This window comes from Phasianus colchicus, chromosome 1, assembly GCF_987193195.1.
Source record: "Phasianus colchicus chromosome 1, bPhaCol1.hap1.1, whole genome shotgun sequence".
NCBI classification, from domain to species: domain Eukaryota; kingdom Metazoa; phylum Chordata; class Aves; order Galliformes; family Phasianidae; genus Phasianus; species Phasianus colchicus.
In genome coordinates, this window is record NC_143436.1 from 187,683,628 (window position 1) to 187,693,361 (window position 9,734).

Consider the following 9,734-nt stretch of genomic DNA (forward strand, 5'->3'; position numbering starts at 1 on the left):
TGTCATTTGGTTCTTCCAGCCTTGTAGTGCCAAAGATTGCTTTTCAGACATGGATCAAATTCCTAGTGTCACACTTAAATAACTTATTCAATAATTATCTACTACACTATTTCTGAGTTCTATTTACTGGGATGCAGAGCTGTAACAGTTCCTAAACTCTGTGAAAGATGTGTATGTTTGTTCTTCAGCATTTATGACTGCAGGTATTGTAAAAACTGCATCCTTCTCAAATGGTCCTCTGTATAATCAACCGTTTCCATAATTATTTACCATTTAAACAATAGTTCTGTGTCACTGCACCATTAATTACACAAGCAAATTCTTTTATACATTTCTAGATTGTTCTTATGGGTAAGATTGGTCCTGGAATTGAATGCTGTTATGAAAACTTGTGTACAGAACGATGATTCACAGTTGTTTTGCTTAACACTACCAGTCTGGTATTTTAGCACTTAAGGTTACCTGAGTGTCTTCTTTTCCTTGTAACGATAATACTTTTGCACCAAGTTACATCAGCCATTGTGATTTGATTCTGTTCCAATACTGTACGTGTCTGCCCTACTCTGGCTTTTTGTTGAGACCTCAGCCAAGCTGTGTTCCACCTTTGCTTATGTTAGCTGCTGTACAGTCATTCAACTCCAAGTAAGCCTGATACACAGCAGCTATACGTTCAAAAATAATCGTACTAAGGAGCATCACAGCAACTGTACACAGGTCAAAAAATGTCAGACTCTGTGTGCTGTAAGGTTTGGAGCTCAGCCACATGACTGAACGAACAATCACTTCTTCCTGGTTGGACAAAGATTAATTCCTGAGTTTATGTGAATTATGGAAATTGCAGAGAAGATGGAAAGCAAAAAGATGATTGTGGTCTTCGATTCCATGCCCCTGCAACTGCAGCTCAGCAGCACTTCCATTTAAACAGTGACTATCATTCAATTTCTCTTCAAGGAGAGCAGTAGGAGGGATCTGGGAAAGAAGAATTTTCATGGAGTTAGGCTGGATCTATTACTTAAATACAGGAACTGAGCTTGCACTCTTCTAAGTCTAAGACAAATGTATGGGAGTGGCAAATTGTAGATGTCTGCCCTTCTACAACAGAGACCGGGTGGGATAACTGCCATCTGAGGCACCATTGTAGTGATATATGCAAGCAGTTAAATCCCACCATTCTATTAACATCATTGTTGGCTGTGGGTCAGTCAGGTGTCTAATCTTTCACTACAGTTAGTGGTGATTTAGTCAGGTCAATGACTCTAGACAAAGAATGAACCTGCCAGTTCTTCAGGCCAAAATAGTCAGAGCATTGAGTGAGTTCACTTCTCTTCCTTTTAGTTGAAACATGCAGTGCAACCCTAGTTATAGTCAGTAAAACTGCACAGGTCTGTAGTCTACTCTATGAAAGACTATGCATTCTGCAAGTTCCTTCTACTATCTTCTCAATAGAATGACTAATAAGAATTCAATATAGCATCTTCTGGGTTGGAATAAATCTACAGAGCTATTGAGGTTGTAATTCTCATGGAAGAGATATGTAGAGTACTAGCCAAGAAAACAATAAAAAGCAATTTCCTTTAAGGATTTACCAGGTAAATATGGAAGACAGTGTGACTTGGCAGAGTCCAGTGCAACCTGACAACACCAACCACAGCAGCTCAGATTGCGTTTCACTTAGCCTAGCCTGAAGGAAAGAAATGCTGGCATCAGAGGTACTAGTTTACTTACCAGAGCAGTGCATCTTCAGAAATGTTGTTCAGAGCAGCAAAGCACTCTTCAGGGCTGCTAAAGTTGATTCAGTGTTAGCCTTACCCAGGTATTTAAGGCAATACATAATGTGATTTTTGCAGAAGGTAGTGGGAAGCTTTCTTATCATGATAGAAAGTAGAATAAAACAGGATTTCAGGAGGAGGAGAAAGAGGAGCTGCTAAGGATTCATCCTGCAACTAAGAGATACTAAATAGATACTAAACTAGTATCTAAGGGAGCAAGAGGGTATGCAAGGAAATTAGATCACTCAGTTGGTCATAAATTGCAGGGTTCTGGTGGCATGGAGCTTTGGGGGTGATCTGTGTTTGAGAAGGTCAGGGACTGCCCCGTGCTGCTCACAGCCATTCCATTCAGCCCCAAAAATGCTACAAACCGCCTACGGGCTGCCAAAACATTGGGTTCAAACATATTGAAGGAAAAACTTTAGCTGCAAGGGTTAAGCAACATGTGAAGAGACACATGAGGAAATGTGGACATTGTTGGGAATATGGCTGACGATGCTCCTAGAAAGACACACTGTTCCAGAGAAGATCCTCTGAAGGAACTGCAGCTGTGGGTGTACTCTGAGTATAGAAACCCCTGAGGGACTGCAGCCCACACTGTGGCAAGGACATGCCTGCGGGTCTGCAGCATGGGAGAGGAGTTTCCCTGGCTTTATGTGTAATTGGCTGTGGTTTTCTCCCCCCTTTTTTTTCCCTTGCTACTCAAGCAATTAATCAAAATTTTCTGTTAATTAGCAGTGAATTAAGTGAAATGCTTTAAGAGGAGACTGTATTGCATATGACAGCCTCTTTCGTATCATCATCTGAAGCAATGCAGATCTTTGTGCTCTCCAGACTCTCATTTGCTCACCTAGCCTAGGGCAGTGTGAAGGAATAACCTGAGGAGGCTGCAGTGCAGTCACAAAGTTTCCTTTGAAGCAGACCAGACTGTATAATCCAACGCTCAGTGAGTGGTGTTGGAAGCAAAAACACCTTTGGGTACTTTTAAAGGTGAATGATTATGTTCCCCTGAATTTGTTTCAGTTTGCTATTACTCACAAGTTTTTTTTTTTTTTTTTTTTTTTTTCCATAAATGTTTATAATTAATTATCAACTGTTGATACTCAAAGAAATTTTACCATTCTTACATCTGGCCTGGGATGAGAGGTTTTTATAGCACAGATGAAGCCTGGCATTTGGCAATATTACAAAAATTATTGTATTTACCTGATATCCTACAACACTCCTGATACCTCCAGATGTGGTCCTGCTGTATTCTGAAGAAATTCTTCATCTTTGGAAAGGCAGAATAAGCTCACATCTTCTAGCCATGTCAAACTCATTCATTTTAGCTAGCATATGATCACAGGAAGGATAAAGAACATGGCCTCTACCTTGTCCTGAAAAAAAAAACCACACTTGGATGCCTCCAGCTGTATTTACTTATTTATTTGTAATTACATTCTTCACAAGTTAGAATCTATTGTATTGACCTAGGGCCTCCTGATCCAGGATCTCTGCTCCTTCTTATGTGAGTAGCACCAATAGCTCTGTGAGTATGTAAGCATCCCATTCCTTGCAGTTATATCAGCTGAGGTTTGTGCAGACATCCTTCCTCACAGAACGTTTGTTTTTTGCTCTAGGAATATAGATTTTTCTCATACAGTAATGTGATTTTGAAGTTTGTATTAATTACTACTATTAGAACTGAACAGTAAGCAGAGATAACACAATTTTTTCCAAGGACCTAATAAGTAAGATTTAGATTTACTGCAATTCATAAAAGGCATTTTATATTGTATATTATATAAAACTTTTATCTTTATGAATTCATAAAATCTTTTGTACATGGCAATGGATAATGGATGGATTTCAATAGAACAGAAAACACTTTGTTTTACGGCAGAAAGCACAGAAACAGGATCACAAAACCCAGTAAGTTGGCTTCCCTAAATCCTCCCCATGTGCCATGTACTCCAATTCTTGGACATCTTAATGGCTGTCCTGCCTTCTCTCTATTTTGCTAATCTCTCTCACTCCTATGAGTAAAGATGCTTAAAACAATTACATAAAACAATAATTTCCAGTAGCAAAACATACTGAAAGTGGAATACATAGGATTCAAGATTCATGGCTGAGATCAAGAAACGAAGGTTATCAGGAGTACTCAGCATGGGTTCACCAAAGAGAAGATACGCTTGACCAATCTGGTAGCCTTCCATGATGTCTTGACTGAGTAGATAGATGAGGGGAGAGCAATGAATGTTATGCACCTTAACTTCAGCGAGGTTTTTGACACTGTCTCCTGTAACATCCTCATAGATAAGCTTAGAAAGAGTGGGGTACAGGAATGGACAGCGAAGTGGGTTAAGAACTGACTGACTGACAGAACTCAGAGGCTTGTGATCAGTGGCACAGACTCTGGCTGGAGGTCTGTAACTAGAAGTATTCCCTTGGGGTCAGTGCTGGGTCCAGTCTTGTTCAACATCTTCATCAGTAACCTGGGTGAAGGAAGAGAATCCATCCTCAGCAAGTGATGATACAAAAGTGGGAAGGGTGGCTGACACACCAAAAGGCTGTGCTGCCATTCAGTGGCAACTGGACAGGCTAGATAGTTGGGCAGGGAGGAACCTGATGAGCTTTAACAAGTGCAAGTGCAGAGTTCTGCACCTGGAGAGGAATAACTGCATGCCTCAGTACAGGTTAGGGCTGACCTTCTGGAGAGGAGCTGTGAGGAGAAGGACCTGGGTGTCCTGTGGACCACAGGTTGGCCATGAGCCAGCAGTGTGCCCTGGTAGCCAAAAAGGCCATGGGATCCTGGGGTGCATTAAGAAGAGCGTGGCCAGCAGTTCAAGGGATGCGATCCTCCCCCTCTACTATGCCTGGTGAGGCCGCATCTGGAATATTGTGTCCAATTATGGGTTCCCCAGTTCAAGACAGAGATCTTCTACAGAGAGTCCAGTGGGGGGCCACAAAGAAGATGAGAAGCCTGGAACATACCTTGTAAAAGGAAAGGCTGAGATACTAGGGGCTGTTCATACTGGAAAATACCGAGGGGATCTGCAGACCCAGCACTGTGTGTCTTTGATCAAAAGATGAACATAAACTGTTAGCCCTGATTTGCTCAAAGTGGGATGGGGAATTGCAGGTATTTTGTCTCCTTGGAGCTTCTGAGTTCACACATAACTCAAAGAAGCCTGTTTAGGTTTCCCTAATAAACAATTTCACGGAGAAATTCTTCCTGGGTTGCAAAGATCCCATTCTCAGGGAGACCCAGCAGAGTCACAGGCATATTGAAGACAAGCTGAGAGATGTGGTGGGCTTAGTGAAAGCTGCACATCACTATTTAATGTATTGGGGCTGAATTACTAGCGCTGCCTTAATGCTCCCGTTTTTTGTTGTTCGTGTTTTTAAAACGTGATTCCCTTATAATACTGTCTTTAATTAATGTATTTATTTTTTCTATATTTTTAAAATAAAATACATCACCTGACATAAAGAAGTGACTAAAAAACAGTTTCTGTTCCCCACTTCTATTCTTTACTGTCTGTGTAAACATTCCTGCAAACACTCTCACATAACTGATCAATAGGTTGTAGCAGACAACTGCTTTCTCTGCTTGGCCAGTTTGCAGCAGCATTTGAGAACAATTCATGACACGTCCAAGTAAGCCAAGAACCAGCCAAGTGGGACAGTGTGAATGGGATTATCTGCAGCTTCTTTGTACCTTTCCTCTTCCCTGGGCAATAGCATTGGCTCAGCTGTCTCCACGGGGCATTTACTTTAGCTTGTACCTGAGCACATCTCATGCCATGTGGGAGATGCCTGATGCTGTTCACCAGCTCGAGCAGGGGCTCAGCTAAGGTGTGTTGTAGACAGTTATTTCAAAGATATATGGATGCTAAAGCTCCTATCAAACTGGCAACTATTCACATGCCTATGAATTAAGACTCCCCTAACTGGCTTGAATTTCATTTGATAGTCCTGGATGACCTTTAAGCAATATTCCATTGACCTCTAGCAGGCTGAAGGGTTTTCCCTACCCAGACTGGTTGCCACATGTCTACACATGGTTTACCAGGTCCTGTAAGAAGCCTCCTGGTGTGACTTCTCCTCCAACCCAGAACCAGAGACATGAGGGTTTCACGTGCTGAAGGGGAAACATTTAATTACTCTTTGGAAGTCTAGAAAAGTGAGTTTTACCAGGGATATGAACTAACTATATGTACAGAAGGACTCCTGTACTGCTGGGGAGAACACACTCCTGAAAGAGTTAAACTGAAAGAAGAAAAACTACTGCTACATTTTGCTTGCCTCCTTTTGTATGAAACCACATTATGTTTCTACCACCGGGATGCTGATTTGTATTTTGGAAAAGGCATGCATACATCTTCCTTGTGGCATGCATGTGGCTGCTTGCTGAACAGAGGTAGGGGCTTCTAAATTCTTTTCTCTGAACTTGAGATAAAGTCACAGTCACTGGAGTGATTTTCCCAATTGCATGAATGGAGGCAAGTAAGATAAAAAGGGGAAGTAGAAAAGCTGTTACCAGCAGGGAAAGGTCTCTGATCTGAAAATTGAGGTGCTCAGTAAGTTCACAGATGGATAAGACTCTCTCCTTCCCGTAACTCCCAGGTGACCAATTCCTATAGTACTGTGGCAGTACTCCAGCTGCTTCAGAAGGGGTGGAAGTGCTGTAGCTGGACCATCCAGCCCTGCTTTCCGTGCTGTTTACATTACCAATGTTTCTGTGGTGATAAAAGAACAAACTGTTTGACACAACTCTAAGCCCACTGAAATCATCAGAGACATGGTTTTAATGGGAAGGAAGTTGGTTCCATGATGCTGGCCTGGATACACTGCAAGTTTGCACAACCTGTTATTATAATACAGTGAATGAAGAAATAGCTTATGGTAGGCCCAAGTGAGGAGGGCACTTCCCTTTAGACTGGACACCTGAGTTTTGACCTGTTGCTGTCTCAATCTCATCTTGTCCATCCTGAAGGAAATACTGGTGCCATTCCCTGACTCCAGCTCAGGACACTAAACAGAGGCAGGAATTTTAAGTCATTTAGTCTTGAATGTTTTCCAAAATAGCCTTACATCTTTGTTTGCTGGTCTTCTTACTACACTGGTGAGCCCTGCTGATCTGTGGTGCCACTTTCTTACTGCCAGAAAAATTTCACTGAGTTTGAGGCAAAGGCTGCTAGGAAACGTGGTAAAGCAGAAAAGCTTTTCTTTAAGTAGGGGAAGTACAAATAGTAAAACAAAGAGGGTACAGGCTTTCTTTGCATTCTAGGAAAAAAAACAATTAGTATTCTTGGGGAAGAGAGATGCTTAATGTTGACTTGGTATTTTGTTTTGACACAGTTTAAGTCTTGTTTCAAGAATGTCAAAAAAGGGTATTCGTGGATGCCCCATCCATGGAGGTGCTGAAGGCCGGGCTGGATGGTGCCCTGGGCAGCCTGCTCTGGTGTAGAACAAGCAGCCCACAGGAGGGGATTGGAACTAGAAGATAGCTATGGTCCCTTCCAACCCAAGCCATTTTATGATTCGGTGGTCTCTGAATGTAACCTCTCAGCAGGCTGAGTATTGTGCCTAATTACAGCTCTGGCTGGCATAGTGTGTATGCATCTGAGACTTCCCACCTGAATTTGCCCCAGCTGTTAGAGATGCCCATGGCAGAAAGGAAATCTGCCTTACCACCCTACTGAGAGGGCTTCTGCTTTTGTACCTCCTCTGAGCACCCACCCCTTGTATCCTGCTCAGCAGCTAACCAGAACAGCTGAGCTGTCCTCTGAAACTAGCGCCGCTGGTGGAGCTTCATGTCTAGATGGTAAGGTGATATGTGATATGCTGATACTCTGCTTCATTTAAGGTTGTGGTTTTAATTAAACAACCACATTAGTGTACACACACCAGTCAGACAACCCTTGGCAAGAGCTTTGTGGTGTGAGTAGGGGCTCCTATGAAGGAAATGCCATGTAATAAAGAAATGAATTTGCAGTCCAAAAAAATAGCATTTTCTGCAATACTGTACAGAGCGAGGTAATGAAAAACTATATTTCTTGCAGAACTGATGTCTTGTCTTGTTCCCTCCTTTGAAAATAGGAGAAAAATCAAGAAATAGTCAACACAGCTAGGCTTTTCTTTTTGTTTACTTGGAAAATTTGTTTTAACCATCAACTTAGCAAATTTTGGCAGTTACAAACCTGTACACTTTTTTTGTTTGTTTGTTTGTTTTGTTTTTATAGCAAAAGAACACAAGACAATACTGCCAACAGCAATTATGAAGGAACAATTAGTTTCTGGATGAGGGACTATACCCACTCAAAATGATAAACCTTCCCTTTTGCATAAGGTTGAATTTGCTGTCATTGGAGAAATGACATCTCTTAATACCTACTTGAAATGGCATGGAAGTAATATTTCTCGGGTATTTTTGTGCAAAACACATTTCATTTAAAAAAAGTCAATAAAAAACGTCTTCTTAAAAACAGAAAAAGTTAAACAAAAAGAGCTGAAACAAGGAGTTACAGTACGTTGTGAAATGATTAAAAAGTACCACTTTTCAAATCTAAAACTTTTTGTTTTCTCTGTTACCTCAAAAGTTTAAACCAACTTTGATGACTCTTCAAAATGATATCAAACAAACAAACAAAGGAACAAAAATTAAAGCGACCTGATTGGCATCAAATATCTACAAAAGCCTGGTAATTTGAAACCATTATATACATTATTTTATAAACTTCTTTTTAAACACCAAAACATACATCTTTTACAAACCAGCCTGCTTGCAACAGGTAAAATTTACAAGACAATCTTTTCCGATACAGTGCTTTAAAGAGAACTGCTTTCATTCATAAACATCTTTGTCACCTCCTGAAAAGTGGCAGTATGGGCTCACTGCATTGTTAAACAACAGCCATTCAGGTATTCCTATGACAGAAGAATGCTACAGTTCCGAGGGCTCTGATCTCTTTCCTAGTACAGTTCAAATGCACTCTTAACACTGGTAAAGATTACTTATGGCCTTTGTGTAATACGACACATTTGTAGTTATTGCTTTTTATTATTACAGAATAAAATGAATTTAATTTCATTTCTTCCCCACCCGCCCATCCCTTGGATGATGCAGCTGATTTACTAACTGAATGCCCCTTCTGGTAATGGAGATGTTAAATGTCAAGTTCATGAAGCATGGGTTAATGGCCATGGACAATGGGCAACACTCTCAATTGCTAAGGCTCAATTCACAGTTTGGTGTATTGATGCAAAGAGGCAAAAAGCACAGTTTTACTACATGATGAATGGTGGTAAACCACCAGAGAATGAACCTGAAAATATAACTCTCTCTTTGGAAGCCTATAAAATGTCCATTATTACTCAGTTAATAGCTCCAAAAAACACCAACAGAGCACAGATGTACATTCACTACTGGCTTTGAATAGCTGTTTTTTTCCATTATTAAGCACACTACTTTTTCAAATGAAACTTAGCAAAACTGGTCCAGGGCACCTTCAACCCTCCCATGTTTGCATTTATTAAGGGCATACTATAGCATTCCTTTAGTTTTTCTAGCCGGAACTTGATGAGGAGTAAATCATGTTTTTAACCAATTGTCCTGTCCATATTTCTCTTCATAATTAATGCTTAATTGAGCCAACAGCAACAATTTTTATGCCACATTCTTGAAGCTTACCACTTGCCTGGCTCTCAGAGCGAACAGGCTACTGCCTCTCTATTAATCAGCATTTCAGTGGCACGCATTGTTTCCCTGTGCTGCATCCAGGCTGAGTTTCTGAGGGTACAGATGCATGAAAGCCAGCACTGCTTCAGACTCCGCTAGAGAAATCATTTAAGATTATGAAATCTCTCCTCATAGCTGATCCTGAAAGAAAATAGTGTGTAGTGGAGCCATCTACAGGAACACGAACTGAAATACAGAGATAGGACCAAGGCCAATCAGATCAGCAGAGATGGCAA

The 9,734-nt window shown here is 41.0% G+C and overlaps 1 long non-coding RNA gene across 1 annotated transcript; it reads right to left on the reverse strand.

The window, feature by feature from the left end:
* Positions 1–214: 214 nt before the first annotated feature.
* Positions 215–9,734, reverse strand: LOC149920321 (uncharacterized). The gene is made up of 4 exons (XR_016463433.1): positions 8,522–9,734; positions 2,976–3,148; positions 1,726–1,782; positions 215–969 (listed from the first exon to the last, which is right to left on the reverse strand). It is a non-coding gene; the product is annotated as an uncharacterized LOC149920321 (long non-coding RNA).